Below are 18,291 nucleotides of genomic sequence, written 5' to 3'. Positions count from 1 at the left end.
AGGTACCAGTGGAGACAGTTGTTGTCCATGGGATGAAAATGCCCATTGTCATGCCTGTGCAAAATACAAAAAAAAATCCACCTCTTCTGTGTAGAAATATTTCTCCACAAATCCGGACAACAGGTGTCAAGCCATCTGTTGCCTTTGCCATTCCATAATAAGTAGGGGTAAGGACGTTAACCACCTAGGAACATCCTCCCTTATACGTCACCTGCAGTGCATTCATCATAAGTCATTGTCAAGTTCAGAAACTTTGGGTAAGAGCGTAAGCAGTCCACTGACATTTAAATCCCTTTTTTCTGTTGTATTCATACTCCTGCAATCCACAAAATAACTCCCTCAACGTCAATTTCTTCCTCAGTCAGGATCGGAAGTAGTTCTGCAGGCCATGTCACTGGCATGACTGATGAGTCCCATCCTATTCGTGATTCCTCCGGAGGATCCTTGAGTGCTATGTCTACTGCTGCCAATGCTGCTGTTGTTGCTGCTGGGAGTCGATCGTCATCCCAGAGAGGAAGTGGGAAGACCACTTGTACTACTTTAAATAAGCAATTGACTGTCCAACAGTCCTTTGCGAGGAAGCTGAAATATGACAGCAATCACCCTGTTGTAAAGCGGATTACTGAGGCCATAACAACTATGCTGGTATTAGATGTGTGTCCGGTATCCACCATTAGTGCAGTGTGATTTAGACAGTTAATGGGCGTACTGTATTTCCGGTACCAAATCTCATCTAGATTTCACTTCACTAGGCTTAGAGATTCCCGGACTGTATAGGTACATTAAGAAAAGTGTCCTCAGTGTCCTCAAAAATATGGTTGGACCCACTGTCCACTTAACCACGGACATGTGGACAAGTGGAGCAGGGCAAATTAAGGACTACATGACTGTGACATTGAATGAATTGAGTGAATACCAATCGGACGCAGTAAGCAGCCAGAAAAATCCCTTCCTTTCAAGAAGGTTTTTCCTCAACCCTTCACCAATACACCAAACAAAGTTTAAAGGTGGGACTTAACTGGCGCTATAACAAGTCGTTATCGTCTCCCCTTCAAAGATATTCCTTTGGTGAACTGTAAATTATTTGCTCCAAAGGTTTCACATAAAAAAGGGGGAAAATATCACATATAGTGAAACACCATTTATTATATGTAAAACATCAGTAAAAACATTCCATTCCTTCTATCATAAAATCCACATATAAGGCAGTGCTCCTCTTAGGCTGAGCGGGATAATTACCAGCTGTTTCTGAACTGTGACTACAGTTCTCAAAACCCAGTAGTGTATAATGGAGTCCCAGACACTCCAGCTACTCCTCCTGTCACAGTTATCGCCTGCCGCCGAACGGGAAGTCCTCCTGCAGCACAACGCGTTTCAATCCCGAACTGGATCTTTTTCAAGGTAAAGTGTGGAGTACTTGTCCTGATTATGGCTCTTTTAAACCCCCGTTGTCCAATCCGAGAAGCCGGGGCGCAGCTGGCCACTATACAATAATTATCTCAAGTCTCTGGCTAGAACTCGCGCACCGAAATTCCGGCTGTTGTCATGGTTACGGCTGCAGCGTCTTCCATCATGCCACATGTCTTTTCCGTATACAAATGGTTGTTATGGTGATGCGGCTTCTCCTTCATAGCACTATCCATTACGTCACTCTCAATCTCCGGGATCATGGGCAGGGATCCAATAGCTCTTTATTAATTGTGAATTCCCGATACTTTTATGCAGTCCAATTAAACTTTTAAAACAAATATACATGTGTCCCGTCGCGTCACTTCCGGTGACGTGATCTATAGTTAAAGTGCTTGGTGCTTCTTACAACCCTTAAAATGAGAACAGAAAATGAAAGTATATGGTAAAAAGTGAACAGTATACAATTCAGATAATTAAGGAAAGGCTAAAATAGGAGTCAAATGTCATTCAACATTATGGAATGTGGTTAATGACCCTGTTATGTAGCAGAATCTAAATCTCAATATAATCCCATTAGCAGCATCATGAAGGTATGTAACAAGGTATAAAAAATATGAGATTTACATAAAATATAATAAAAACCATTTTATTTCAAAATCTAAATTTAACCCCCCTGGTTGTAAGGTGCCCAAAGGCCAGTACTCACCGGCAGATGTGGGAGAGATGTGTGCTGAGCGATCCGCTCAGCACACATCTCTCCCCCCGCTCAGCACAGTGCGATGTGTGCTGAGCGTGCGGGGGGAGCGGGGGGGGGGGGGGCGCTCATTTCACCCAGTGGGTGAAGTGAGCGACCTGCTAGATTGGCCAATCTAGCACCAGCGATAGCGATGCGCGGGGCTGCGCATCGCTATCGCTGTGGGGCATACACACGGAGTGATCGCTGCTTAAAATATAAGCAATCTAGTCAGATTGCTTAGATTTTAAGCAGCGATTGTTCCGTGAGTACCCCCCTTAAGTCATAAATGGTTTTTATTTCTGTTCTGGCTAATTGGTTGGGAACATCTTTCTGACGCCAATTACCCTTAACATGTTTTAGACTGCAAAATGTATTAATAGTTGAGCTATTGCTATTATGACATCTTCTAAAGTGCTCGGACAGTGCGTGTGTGGTTAGACCTTTCTTAATGTTGCGGAGATGTTCTCCAATCCGTACTTTCAAAGGCCTAGAAGTTCTACCTATGTACCATAACCTACATGTACATTCTATCCCGTACACCACATTGCTGGTATTGCAGGTCGCAAAGTCCACTATTTTTACTGTATTTTGAATGATTATTACCTCAGACAATTTTTTTCCATTACCTTGTACAATCTTGCAACCTATACATCTAAAGAAGCCTATAGATTTGACCGTAGTCATGGGTTTCTTTGGGGGTAATGCACTTTTTACCAGCTTATTACTGATATTAGGGGCTCTCCTATAAATGCATCTTGGTTTGGATGGTAACGCATCTCCTATAATAGGATCTTTTTTTAAGATGTTCCAATGCTTTCGTAGAGATTTTTCTATATATTCATGTTGGCTACTGAATGTTGTAATAAAAGCCCATTCAAACTCTGATGAGGTTTTTTTCTTTTACTTTTTCTAGGCTTTATTTTCAGGAGATCCTTTTGGTGAACCTCTGCCACTTCAGTCCTAATTTCATGAATCTTTTCTTTGTTATAGCCTGATGCTTCAAATTGACATCTCCATTGCTTGTTCATTATATTTCTTTTTTTGTGTGCAATTGCGTCTTATACACCTAAATTGACCCCCTGGAATTGAATCCAGCCAATTTGGGTGATGACAACTGGTTTTCTCTATATATGTGCCTGAACCGGTTAGTTTGATATAGTTCATTGTATTGATGGCCCCCTGTTCTATATATATCGTGATATCCAAAAAATTAACTTTTTCAGTGTCAGCTTCAAAAGTGAAAAAATATATTTTTGAATTAGCATTTAAATACTGATAAAATTCCATTAGGAGGGTTTCTCCACTTCTCCGTATAAAAAAGACGTCATCTATATATCTGTACCAGGACACCAGGTTCGCTCCGAAGGGGTTATTATTATAAATGGTATTCTCCTTTCATTGCCCCATAAAAATATTAGCATAACTCAGAGCGAACCTGGTGCCCATAGCAGTACCAACCTTTTGTAGGTAAAAGACATCATTAAAAACAAAATAGTTATTGGTTAAGATGAAATGCACACCCTCTATGATGAATTCTTGTATACCTTTCCCTAAATCACTTTTTTCTAACGCTTTGGCAACTGATTCTGTTCCTTCTTCATGATCGATTATAGAATATAGGGAGCAAACATCAACTGTTACTAATATTGAGCCTTCCTCCCAGTGGACATGATTTAGTTTATTTAAAAAATCTCTAGTGTCCATTAGATGGGAGGGTTTTTTAATACCAGTGGTTGGAGATGGTAATCGATAAATTCTGATAAATTAGAAGTTATGGAATTTATACCAGACACAATTGGACATCCTGGAGGATGTATAGGGTCTTTATGGACCTTCGGTAGTATATAAAGGACTGGGATAGTGGGTTCCATATTGAGCAAGAATTTTGCTTCTTTATCTTCCAGCATTTCTTTATCTTTATACTTATTAATCATCCCAATGAGCTTATCAGAGATCCTGTTTGTGGGGTCTGTTTTCAATCTTTGATAAGTTATTCCATCAAGAAGTTGTCTATAAACTTCTGCTTCATATTCCTCCCTAGACATGATTACCACTCCTCCCCACTATCAGCCGGTTTGATAATGAGTGTTTCATCATCTCTCAGATTTTTCAATGCTTGCCTTCCTTTAAAGGTTAAATTATGTTTCAGATTTTTCTTTCCAGCTGATTGTATATCGTCAGAGACCAACTTCAAGAAGGTCTCCAGAAAATTGCCCTTCATGTGCGTTGGACTGAACACGGATTTTGGCCTAAATGGAGTATTAGGGGGGGGGGGGGGGGTAAAATGGTTTGACCTTCTTGTTCTTTGCTCATGAAAATTTTTTAATACTGAGTTTCCTTATAAATTTATTAAGATTTACGTAGGGTAGTGACGGGGCATATTTCAGACTCTTCTCTAAAAGGGAAATTTTTTCCCTCACTAGTATGTGTGTACTCAGATTAAAAACCTTAACTTTCCCCAATTCAGTCATTTTGAGTTAATAGTATTCACACTTACATTGGGTATTTCATTGATCTTATTTTCATTTTCATTTCTATCTTAATGTCGTTTCTTTTTCATTTTTTTTTGTCTATTCATCTTTTTGTTTCTTTTATTTAACCCCCCTCTGCAACCCCTACTTCTTATCTTTGATGTGATTGGTTCGATCTCCGAAAAAAACTTCGGGAATCGCCATGATTATCCAAAACTTCATATCTGTTTCGGACAGGTATTTCCATTTCCATCTGTTCATTCTGATAGTGACAATCATGTCTATATCTATATCTCCCCCATCGCTGTTGTTTTCTATAATTCTGATTGTAAGTCCAATTGTCTTTCCTATTGTCCCATTGTCTCCTAGTATTTCATTTATAAGTTTCCTCAATCTCCCTTCTTGGTAGCCGAATGTTAGAATCAATATGTGGTTGATAGGTAGGTCTCCTATCACAACTGGGATAATGTGCTCTGCTTAATTTTGGGTCTGTATACTTCTCATATCTGTTTTTAATTTGTTGGCACAGAGAAATCTGCGTACTTGATGTTGGATATACTTCCTTGTTCTCATTTTATTATTATTTTCACCTTCTAATATGCCTCCTCGTTCACTTGATACTTCCCTTTTTCTGTCTCTATTAAATTTTCTTACCTTTCTATCAATTAAACTTGTTTCATTCTTTTTTAAACTATTCTCAATACGTTTTTCCAAGTCTTTAGTAAGTCAGTGAATGATTGTATAAGATCCTTAAGATTGGAGATTTCAGTCTCCAATAAGGACAACTCTCGGTTTCTGTCTGTGATAATGAGTTCTATCAGAGAAAAGGAACAAGATGTTAAAATTCTTTCCCATTCTGACAGGAATCCCTCAGTTGCAGAGGTGAAGGATGCCTGTTTATTAATGCGAAATCCCTTAGCAATTATCTGGTGGGAGCGGTACTTCTCCAAAGTTACCATCTCCCACCAGATACCATTTTCTTTCAAGAGCGTGGTTTCCATTTTTTTCATGATACTATCAAGATTTTCATCCAGTAGTATAATGGAATCACCTTCTTCCTTAAAAACATACTCAAATGTTGTTTTCCTATTTTCTCTGTGTCTACACATATTGCTGCTCGTTAGGGATTCACTTAAAGGAAAAAAAGGTTTAGTTATCGCATCAATTGAGTGATAACCAATCGGGCGCAGTAAGCAGCCAGAAAAATCCTTTCCTTTCAAGAAGGTTTTTCACTATATGGTTTTTCGCTATAAGGTGTTTCACTATATGTGATATTTTCCCCCTTTTTTATGTGAAACCTTTGAAGCAAATGATTTACAGTTCACCATAGGGATATCTTTGAAGGGGAGACGACAATGACTTGTTATAGCGCCAGTTAAGTCCCACCTTTAAACTTTGTTTGGTACATGACTGTGACAGCCCACCGGGTAGATATATTGCCTTCTGCTGCAACAACAACAGCAGCAGCAGCATCTCACATAGGCCAAATCGTTCCTAGGCAGGCTACGCTGTGTATCACCGGTTTCCATAAGAGGCACACCACTATGACCTCTTAAAGAAACTGAGAGACATCATCGCACAATGGCTTACCCCACTTAGACTCTCCTGGGGATTTGTGATATCTGACATCGCCACCAATATTTTGCGAGCATTACATCTGGGCAAATTCCAGCACATCCATGTTTTGCTCACACAATTAATTTGGTGGTGCAGAATTTTTTTAAAAACGACAGGGGCGTGCAGGAGATGCTGTCGGTGGCCCGAAAAAATACCGGCCCACTTTCGACATTCAGCGACTGCGTGCCGAAGACTGGAGCACCAGCAAATACTCTTGAACCTACCCTGTCATCACCTGAAGCAAACGGTAGTAACAAGGTAGAATTGAACCCTCTATATGCTTCAGAGGATGGAGGAGCAGGAAAAGGCCATTCAAGCCTATACATCCACCTATGACATAGGCAAAGGAGGGCAATGCACCTGACTCAAGCGCAGTGGAGAATGATTTCCATGTTGTGCAAAGTTCTCCAACCCTTTGAATTTTCCACACGTAAGTCAGTTCAGACACTGCCCTCTTGAGTTAGGTCATTCCCCTCATCATGCTTTTGCAGAAGCAGCTGGAGAAATTGAAGGAGAAGTTAAGATAGAGCGATTCCGCTAAGTATGTGAGACTTGTGGATGGAACCCTTCATTCACTTTGCCAGGATTCAAGGGTGGTCAATCTGTTGAAATCAGATCACTACATTTTAGCCACCATGCTCGATCCTAGGGGTTTAAAGCCTACGTTGTATCTCTCTTTCCAGTGGACACAAGTCTGCAGAGGTGCAAAGACCTGCTGGTGAGAAAAGTGTCAGCTCAAGCGGAACGTGATGCGTCAACAGCTCCTCCTTTATTTTCTCCTGAAACTGGGGATGCAAGGAAAGTAATGCTATTTCCTAGCCGACCCACTGGGCAGTCAGAAGCAAGTTTTGACATCTGGTGCAGACTGAAGGAACTGCCAACAATTATTGACATGTCTACTGTCACTGCATATGATGCTGTTACCATTGAGTAGTGGAGGAATATATTGGTGACAGCATCCAAGTAGGCATGTCAAACAGTCCGTATGTATACTGGCAGGAAAAAGAGGCAATTTGGAGGCCCTTGCACAAACTGCCTTTATTTTACCTAAGTTGCCCCCCCCCCCTGCGTAGGAGGTTTCTTCAACAAAACGTGGAGATGATGTTTATCAAAATGAATTATAAATTCCTCCAGGAAGACCTTTACCAGCAATTGCCTCCAGAAAGTACACAGGGACCTGTGATGTGGATTCCAGTTTGACTAATTAATACTCTGAGAGGATAAGGATGTAAACACTGAAAGGGGTGAGAAATCTGAGGATGAGGATGACATCTTGCTTCTGTAGTGCCAGTTTGTGCAAGGAGAGATTAATTGCTTCTTTTTTGGTGGGGGCCCTAACAAATCAATCATTTCAGCCACAGTCGTGTGGCAGACCCTGTCGCTGAAATCAGGAGCGGTTTTAGGTGCGGGCAAGCAGGGCGGACGCCCGGGGCACTGCAACCTGAGGGCGCAGCCACAGTCACCCCATAGGCACCTGCCCCCTACCCGCACCTTGGCTGCAGCAGATGCTGTTGGCTGCATGGGTGCCCGCTGCAGCCGAAACCATTGAACGAGACAGTCAGATGCTAGAGGTCCCACTTGGCCTCTAGCGTCTGTCTCCTTGCTCTTCTCAAGATGCTTGAGTTCAAGTGATATCTCTAGCATCTGACTACAGTGGTGGGCTGGGTAGAGGGGCATGATGCAATAAGTCTCCTGAGCCAGTACACTTATAGTGGTAAAGGGCCACCCGCAGCTGTGTTCTTTATGTGGCTGGCTGCAGGGGGCATGAAGAATGGCTGGAAGCAGGCTGATTTGCTGCTGCTGAGGAGGCCGCTCCCAGATGCTGCAGGCCCCTGGAGGGATGTCACAGGGACTGTGTCACTCATTGAGCACAGGTGGTTGGCATGTGGAAAGGAAAGGAACCAGTGGCTCTGCAGCAGCGCGGTAGTCAGGCAAAATCAAGATGAGATGAGTGACCACACAGGTGTGGTGGCCCTTCCCATGCTGAAAGGGCTGCTGTCACTGCAGCCTGGGCTCCTTTATGTGGAAACCGCCTGGGAGCTTTCCTGCAGTAGGCAGTGGAGTTGGTGGGTGTGCTTGCTGGGGACTTGGGGCCTAGGGAGCATGCGCTTCTGGTCACCTAACATACAAGGTGCATATGTATTGTCACTGCCAGTGCCCCTGTGCATAATCAGTGTTATATGCCCTTAGCCCCCTACCCCCTGTATTGAGCCACTCCTCCTACGCTGCCATGCATGATAACACTACTCTTGTCATGCTCGCTGTCACCCGTCTGTATGATGTCATCCCTGTGCTGCCATGCATGATGTGACCGAGCATCTTATATCCTGTTCAGACAGTGAGCCCGGCCACATGGGAGGCTCAGTGTATATCCAGCTAATACATATGCACTGAAGGGATACAATAACGTGTAATGGGCATTAAAGTGTGTGGCATAATCTGGAATGGGCTTTACGGTGTGAGGAAGTATGTAGAATGGGCATTACAGTGTGTGGCATAACATGTAATGGGCATTAAGTTGTGTGGCATAATCTGGAATGGGCTTTACGATGTGTGGCATAATGTGGAATGGGCATTACAGTTTGTAGCATGACATGTAATGGGCATTAAGGTGTGTGGCAAAATCTGGAATGGGCTTTACGGTGTGAGGAATAATGTGTAATGGGCATTATTGGTGTGTGGCATAATTTGGATTGGGCATTACAGTGTGTGGAATAATGCGTAATGGGCATTACGGTGTGGCGTAACGTGTTATGGATGTTACGGTGTGTGGCATAATGTAGAATAGGCATTACGGTGTGTGGAATAATGTGTAATGGGCGTTACGGTGTGTGGCTTAATGTGTAAGGGGCATTACTATAAGCAGGAAAAATTAGAAATCATGTGAAGGGCATGAATTGAATCAGGTTTCACCCCCCCAGTGTTTTTGTTTTTCCTGTGTTGCATAAAGGGCTCCACCTATTTTTGCTTCTCGCCTTAGGCAAGCACTATCCCAATTTTACTTTTGGGGGTGGGGGTGGGGACGCCAATGGAAACTTTTGCCCTGGGCGCCACAAGGTCTAGAACCTGCCCTGGCTGAAATGATTGGTTTGTTACAGTGTGCATGTCCTGTTTATATAGCATTAGGGTGTGTGGGAGGGCCCAAGGACAATTCCATCTTGCACCTCTTTTTTTTCTTTGCATTATGTGGTCTTTGGGGCCTAGTTTTTAAAACTGCCATCCTGTCTGCCACTGCAGTGCCACTACTAGATGGGCCAAGTGTTTTTGCCACCCACTTGTGTCACTTAGCTTAGTCATCCAGCTACCTCAGTGCAATCTTTTGGCCTAAAAACAATATTGTGGGGTGTTCAGAATAGACTGGAAATGAGTAGAAATGAATGTTATTGGGTTAATAATACTGTAGGATTAAAAAAAAAAAAAAATCTGTGATTTTAGCTATGTTTTTTTTTTGGTGTGTTCCTTTAAATCCAGATCCAAAACCAAAACCCAAAAGGGTGATTTTGGCAAAAATCCAGATCAAAAACACAAACAGAGATCTAGATCCAAAACCAAAACACAAAACCCAAAAAGTGTACGGTGCACATCTCTAATAATAATAATGATGATGATGATGATGATGATTATTATTATTATTATTATTATTATAATGACAAAGTCATTTGTTGTTTTTCACAGGTTCTAGCAAAGTTTTCAGTCGCACTGATGGCCGCAAGAAGATTGACAGGAAGGGGGCGTTTCTGGGTGTCAACTGACCGTTTTCAGGGAATGTTTGCAAAAACGCAGGCGTGTGTCTGAAAAAACGCAGGCATGGCTGGGCGTTCGCTGGGCGGGTGTATGAGGTCAAATCCAGACACGAATAGGCTGAAGTGATCGCAAGCGCTGAGTAGGTTCAGAGCTACTCAGAAACTGCACAAACTGTTTTTGCAGAGCTCGGCTGCACATGCGTTCGCACTTCTGCTAAGCTAAAATACACTCCCCAGTGGGAGCGGCATAGCGTTTGCATGGATGCTAAAACTAGCTAGCGAGCGATCAACTCGGAATGACCCCCAATAATAATAATAATAATAATAATAATAATATTAAACAAACTTCATAACAAAATATACAACTAGTCATACATAAACACAATTTTTGGTGTGACCAACAAAAGGCCTTTATTAGGGATATACAGATGTAGCCACGCTTATTGCTGCTACAACTGTGCGTGGATGTGACTCGTTTGCCATGATGTTCACACGTGCTGGTGCGTGCTGGTGCGTGCTGGTGCGTGCTGGTGTCTTAGCCGCGCCCAATAACATTGTATTGAGCAGCAAAAGCCACAGCCCGACGCGGGTATGACAAAGCGTGCCGGGAATGCCTGTGCAGCAACTTCATAACCACAATGACCATAGCAACATCTGCGCCAAATTTTGGTACAATGGATTCTACTGAATCCCAAACTTAAACGTAAGCAGGGGGAACAACAGTGTTGAAATATTATCATTATTTTAAGCAGTGCCGTTTCTAGCAATCACATGGGGTGCCCGCCATGGCACTTGAATGCTACTATTACCTGCTCCCCATTATCCAAAGTACTCCGCTCGCTGGGTGGAGTTTCGCAAAATGACGCGGTTGCATCGTGACATCACAACACAACTGCGTCATTTTATGAAACTCCGCCCAGCGAGCAGAGTACTATAACTGGGAGGAGGGGTAGCTGGTAATAGCAGAGAGATGCTGGCGCTGGCCTTTGGTGCCAGCGAGCATCACTCCTGGCAATGAGCATTACACCCCCCTGGCTACAAGCATGACAGCCAGAGCATGAGACCCCTGGCAATGAGCACAACACACCCATGGCAACCAGCATGACAGTCAGAACATGAAACCTCTGGCAACGGGCATGACAGCCAGAGCATAAAACCTCTGGCAACAAGCAAATAATTTAAAAGTATTTAGAAGCCTTACTGTGGGGCATAATTAATAATGAATCACAGGCATTGCAGGTTTAATATGGTGGATTTTTTTTTTCCTGTGGTGGCCGAGGTCTGTTGGTGCAGCCTCAAAACTGGGGTGTAAGGTAGTGTTTTCCTGCGAGGCCACGTCCAATTTAATGAGGACACAACCATTTTAACGAGGACACACCTATTTTTAATGTCTATGAAGGGGCGCATTTATTTACTGTTCACACTGGGAGTCAAATTGGCTAGAAACTAGAGATGTGCACTGGAAATTTTTCGGGTTTTGTGATGGGGATTCGGTTCCACGGCCGTGTTTTGGATTCGGACAGGTTTTGGCAAAACCTCCCTGAAATTTTTTTGTCGGATTCGGGTGGTTTTTTCCAAAAAACCCTCAAAAACAGCTTAAATCATAGAATTTGGGGGTCATTTTGATCCTATAGTATTATTAACCTCAATAACCACAATTTCCACCCATTTCCAGTCTATTCTGAACACCTCACACCTCACAATACTATTTTTAGTCATAAAATTTGCTCCGAGGTCGCTGGATGACTAAGCAAAGCGACCCAAGAAGGCGGCACAAACACCTGGCCCATCTAGGAGTGGCACTGCAGTGTCAGACAGGATGGCACTTAAAAAAATTGGCCCCAAACAGCACATGATGCAAAGAAAAAAGAAAAAGAGGTGCACTGTGGTCACTGGACGGCTAAGCTAAACGACACAAACACCTCAATATCACAGGAATTATTTGTTCTAATTAATGGTATTATTGGTCCAAATCACTGGAAGAAAATGACAAAATCACTGGAATTTTTTGTTCTAATCAATGGTATTATTGGTCGAAATCACTGGAAGAAAATGACAAAATCACTGGAATTATTCGTTCTAATCAATGGTATTATTGGTCCAAATCACTGGAAGAAAATGACAAAATCACTGGAATTATTCGTAAACCTTTGTAGAAAGTCACTGCTTTCTGATTACAGAAATGCTCAGATATTCCTGTGAATCTACAATCCCTTCCCAGAGGAAAAATAAATGAGAAACTGGTGTTTGAGAACGTTTGTTCTCTTTCCCTTAAAAAGGAACAAACCACTTTCCAAGAAGACTGATGTTTTTGGGATCATGGAGACATAATGTTTTTGAATATAAATCCTAAAACAGGTGGTGTATTAGAGCAAAAGAGTGCAAGAGACCAGCCATGCAGTTTCTGAAATATTATGACAAAATGTTACTGTATTTCATAAGCACTCATTCCTAACTCTGCTAAGTACTGTTTGGTATACTGTATCTGGCTTCCATGAGGTAGTTGTCCATTATTTCAGCTTCCATTGACCTTTTTGAAAGCGGTAGAAGTTATCAATTCTTTTTATTTTATTTTTTTCCCCCTATTTTTAATTTTCTCCTGCATAGCCCAGTAAAATGTTGCAATATTAAGTATTGACTTGTGCCTTCTGGGGGTCCACTTCTTCACCAATGATAAGGGGTAATGATAAAGGGGTATACATTTTCCTTCTCTATTCCCCTCCTTTTCTCTGTCTGATTCTATTGCTTGTATTATATTACTATATTTCATATCTTTGAAGCAAATGTATAATTTTAACCCTTTAGTGATTTATAATAATTCATCACTAATTGTGTACCTTTTATTAACAAACCCGCAGAGGTTGCATCTAGACATATATATCTTTAAATCATTAGGAATATTCTGTTCATATAAGAATGCACGCCAGTAATATATAATGTAAATCATAAGAATGTATTTCAACAAACAATTGCTACTCATAGAATTCACTTTTATCATTAAACAGTATTGGTCAAATACAATGCAAGTCACCATATAATAGTTTCACAGATTCAAACTATATAAGGAAAGAACAGGATGAAAGAAGTGTGAATATGTATGTATGTACTGTATATATATATTTATTACTGGGGAGATATCACTCAAAGCACTCGGCTAAATCCTAGATTTATTGATATATATTGGAAAAGATATATATCTTAGAGAAATACCTTAGGGGATTGGTTTTGGTATATGTATGTGTGTGTTTGTGTGTGGGTGGGGGAGGGGCAGCATGTGGCTGCATTGTCCACAGACCGCATGGGACAGAAGCTAGACTCCATTTTGGGAAAACTCCCATGATTCCAAAGTCTGTAACATATGGTTCAAAAGGGAATGCAAGCAGCCATTTTAAGTGTGCAAGTTCAAACACATGGCATTCTTTGCTATGCCATAGTCACATAGCAGAAGCCATAAGACTCCACTATATTGCAAAATGTATAAGCTTCAACATAATGCATATGTGCTGATTTTACAATTCCAAGCCATCTAATCACCTTTCACAATTCCAAGCCAAAACAGTATCTCAATAACCAGAGCATATTGTATGCTGTCCATATTATATGAACCATCACAAGACCAGATCACCAGGTAACCACAAGTATCAGCCTGCCATTGCTACAAGCACATGCTATATTTCAGCAAGATGCACTATATAAAACCACTACAATCTGTTATAAATCACCATCCACAAATGTATACCAGGAATGCTATGCTACAGATTGTCTACTGTTCCAATTCATTACAGATTTCATAGAGTATTATCACCAACACATAACAATCACATAATTGCACAAGTATCATTAACCTTAAGCCATTTGTATCTCCAAATTAACTATTCTATGTCAATCGTTTCACAACTACTTTACCACAAACACATATTTAACTATTCTATGCCATTAAGCCATGTGTATACAATACTTAGCCTTAGTAAGGAGATCGGTCCTGGTGATGAGCAATTCATGCTTCTGGAGGCTTTGTAGCTGTGTGCAGCTACTGTACATCTGCCTCAGTGGTTTTGGGAGAGTGCCCTCTGATTTCAAGTGTTCAGGTATACAACCTGTGGGTGTGTCTTTCACAGCATGTGGGCTAGCTGTATCAGTGAGCTGAGCTGGCCATGTGAGCTTGGTTATTTAAATGCTAATTGGCCAAGGCTACAGTGTAGGGATGTTAATTAGGCTTCAGGTTACAGAAGCCAATATTATCAATTCATTCCTTGTATGATAATATATGTCCCTAAAATGTATATAATGGCGTTACTCTGTAACATATCCCCCTGTTGACAGTGATCTGGCATTCGACAGATTAAACTGACATACAGTCAAAAACATTTTAGTGTAAGTGTGTGTTCTGTGTTAGTACAGGTGTCTAAAGAAAGAAAAGATTTAGTTTGGAAAAGATTACAACAAAGTCATTTCACAGTTCAAAGTATAAAGTAATGAAGGGGTTGAGAAGAGGCATTTCTCCCCTGCACCGCCATAGGTAGATGGAAAAAAAACCTTGTTTTTATATTTATGTATACTTATGCAAGGACAAAAAAATCTGCCTATGTGGGCAAGCCCTTTCCTAATATCCCTCAACAATGGAAACTAAAGGCCTAGTTGTTTCTTTGTGAAGTCTTCTTCTCATAGTGTGGTGGGGTCTTATGAAGGTGTCATCATCCCTTGGACCATCTGGTTCAGGTAATTGTGTCCGGTACTTCTGGTCTGTGTCCTGTCCGATCATCTAAGGGTCCATGCAGTCATCTTTGGATACATCGTCTGTCTACAGCTGGGCTCGTCCTTCTCATCTGTATCTACGTAGGAAATAAAGAGGTATCAGTTTGGATGTCTCTCTACCTACCCATGATGTCTTCTCTTCCATCCGATCCACCTGTAGCCTTTTGATATCCTTCTGTTGACTTGTTTCCCTGTAGATGCGAGAAAGAGAAACTCTTCCAGAGCATTAGTTGTCCCTCCCCACCCTCTAAGATACTTTATGATTTTGTATACTCCATTCTGAAATTTTTACAGATCACATTTGCCACTATTTGCGAGTGCTACAGTTTGAATCTTCACATTATTTTAGCCACTAGATGGCATCCAGATCCTAGGATGCCTTTGCTTTTCACATTTTCATAAAACATTGTCCCGATATTCAGGATTTTCACATATATTTCTCCTGAACTAACCCATATACCACCCCCCCTTTCTCCTTTCCAATAATCTGTATATTAATTGGGAAGGAGAATCAAGGAAGTCTTGGGCTCTTTGACAAATTTATGGAATGTTTCTTGGTGCTCTGAGAAAATAAAAACATTAGCATACATAATACAATTACTGTCAAAATGAAACTTTTTCCTATCTATTGCAAACACAAACTGTTAGTAAGTTTTACCCAAATAGATTACCAATAACACAACATTGTCCTGTAGAACCTATTTAAATATGAGACCATTCTTTTACCTGCTATGGACCGGTAATGATGAGATGAAACAACTCAAGTTAACAGACCAATCATATATCAGATATTGGGCAACCATTAGCTAAATATCTTATGATTACCTTGTGATTATGATTTTATAGTTTCTTTGCAAACAGCTGATCCATGCATGTTCTGCAAAGCCACTTTTCTAACATGAGCAAATTTCTCCATTTTCTGGTTAAAAGAATCCAGGATTTGTCCTACCATTTGATCTAACAACATCAATATCTGGTACTTCCAAAACTCCTAAAGTACAAAAGTGTCTCTACTGGTCATCAGAGGTAAAAAAAAAACACATCAAAATTAACACTATAGACATTTAAGGATAACTTACCTTTCCACAGTTTCAATCATTACTGTGACAGTTTAAACAGGATGATCATATTTTATGACCTATGGTCACCCCCCTGTCCTGGTGTATAAGACCATAAACATCAGGGTTATTCTTAATTCCTTAATTCTGAACATCTCAATTTAACTAGGATTTACAGAGATTTGTGAACACAAAAAATAAAATCACATTTGTGTCAGCTCTTAACAAGCATTTGGGATTTATACAACCTTTCCATATGTACTGTTACAACAGTTGTGACAATGTTTATCCAATACTGTGTCACCTTATGAGAGATATGTCAGCTATTAAACTTTTCCAGATCTTCCAAAAGAACCTTGTCCCGCCCATTTTCCAATTCCTAAGAATCTGGTCAGAGGGCTGCAATACATACTTACTACCACTAGGTGGTTTGAGGATATTTTCCTCCAATATATACATATATATTCCATTATAAATACCTGTATATACCTGGGATTTCACAAAGAGCAGGATTTTAAATATCACCTGTCTATTTGTATCCCATGTATTACCATATACAGTTTTAAGAACAATTATATGTATCTCAAACATTGTTATAAGCTGAAAGGTTGAATCCGTTATCATCTGTCAACAATGTTACAAAAAGACGTCTCCTTATGTACATGTACATGACAGACCCAGATCGCCTTATCTTTGCTTATCATATAACATGCCTAGTACTAAGGGCATATTACATGTCCAACGCTCCGAGTATTACATATATGGCATTGATTCTTAATATTTATAATGTAATGTATATAGCAGTCTAAAAATTCATGTTTCCTGAAGTCATATATATATATATATATATATATATATATTTACTACCATATGACCAGTTTATCTAAGGAAAGAAAGATTTAGACATCCTAACATCTGCGGCATCTTAAATTAAATGAATATCCATCTTTACCGTTATTGTTAAAGACTTCGCTTTCCTGCGATTTAGTCTTCTTTCAAATACCTTCTGCTTACCAATCTATAGAACGATTATTACAGGACTCATTGCAAAACCCGCTATATGGTCCACGTAATTACACCCTGCTTATCAATACCTTACCTGATTATAAGCTTCTTACCAGGGTACCTATAAATTGTAACAGAGTTGAATAAATGTGTCTATTATACCCCCCTTCTGCGAGTTTCTTAAACTATTTAAGGAAATCGATATTTTAATGTTCGGTGTTCTATGATTGTATTACTAATTTGTGTGATATCCCTGCTGCCTGCTGAGTGGAAATGAAGTCCTCGATTCTCTATAGAATCGGTGAATTTATCTTGCAGACCTGGAGTCACCCAGCCGAAATCGCTAATAACGGCCTTAAAACAGGTATCCAGTGCGCATTGGTCTGCTCAAAATTCTTAATGTGTCGCCAAAGCACGTACCCACATAGACAACTTTCAAAGACATATTCAATGAATGCCTTGTACCACTGCAACCAGGGCAGAGTCCCCCAGATGTTACGCTTAAGGCGTCACATCTATGAGTCCGTGGGAGCGCCCCACGCGGCTCATACCTTGACTGAGTACCACACTCAGATATCACACCCTTGACTAAAACCTGTCAAGTATCCATAATTCCATGGAATCTACACAAACTTATTCTAAGAAGAGGAATATCAACAACAAAAAAATAACACTTAGTCCATCTAGAAAGAGAAGAAAATAGTGTTAACAAGTTTAATGATCCATATTCTTTTCTTCTTCCTAAATAAGGTTCTTATATTATTCAGTCATTAACAATCTATTAATTTTAACTAATTGTATTGTAAGTGCATTGCAAGTGTGTGCTCAGTAATGCTGCTGTACAGTATGATACAGATCCCTGTTTTATTGGGTCTTGTACACTTGTACACTGTAAACAATACCCCCATTCTGTTTGCTTAAACTTTAAGCAAAACAAAAGAAGGTGTGGTAAGCTGAAATCATGCTTCACATTGGTGCTAAAAGCCTTCCTGTGTAAAGTATGATTTCCCTAACAAACATTAGAAAAGTTGCCAAATAAGTAATGTTTGTGTCATTACTTTCAGGACAGTACATTGGAATACACTTTCCATACATTTCAGTTAAACAAAAAAAAAATATTATTGCTATCAATACATTTTCAGTTCTATTTATTTTTGCTTCAAAACTATAAAAACTTTTATATTTATCCCAAAAAAATTTACAAGTCATATATGGGTTTGCTGCAATTAATTATGCATCTGTTAAGAACAAAACTAAAGCAGTTTGACTTGAAACTTTAAAATTTTATCTCTTCCACACAAATGTTTTTTTGGTATTCAAGGAAACCTTTTGGTATGCAAATCTTAGGTCTTAAACCAGCCAGAAAAGGCACTGTTTGCACATCAATTAGAACAATGGTGATAAGTCCTGGCTCTATTGGCTGTGAACAAGTTGATCTAAACAGCAAAATGTCTGCTTTATAAACTTGGGAAGAGTGCTACAGTTTATAATATATT

This window comes from Pseudophryne corroboree, chromosome 7, assembly GCF_028390025.1.
Source record: "Pseudophryne corroboree isolate aPseCor3 chromosome 7, aPseCor3.hap2, whole genome shotgun sequence".
NCBI lineage: Eukaryota > Metazoa > Chordata > Amphibia > Anura > Myobatrachidae > Pseudophryne > Pseudophryne corroboree.
This window is presented reverse-complemented; position numbering follows the sequence as displayed.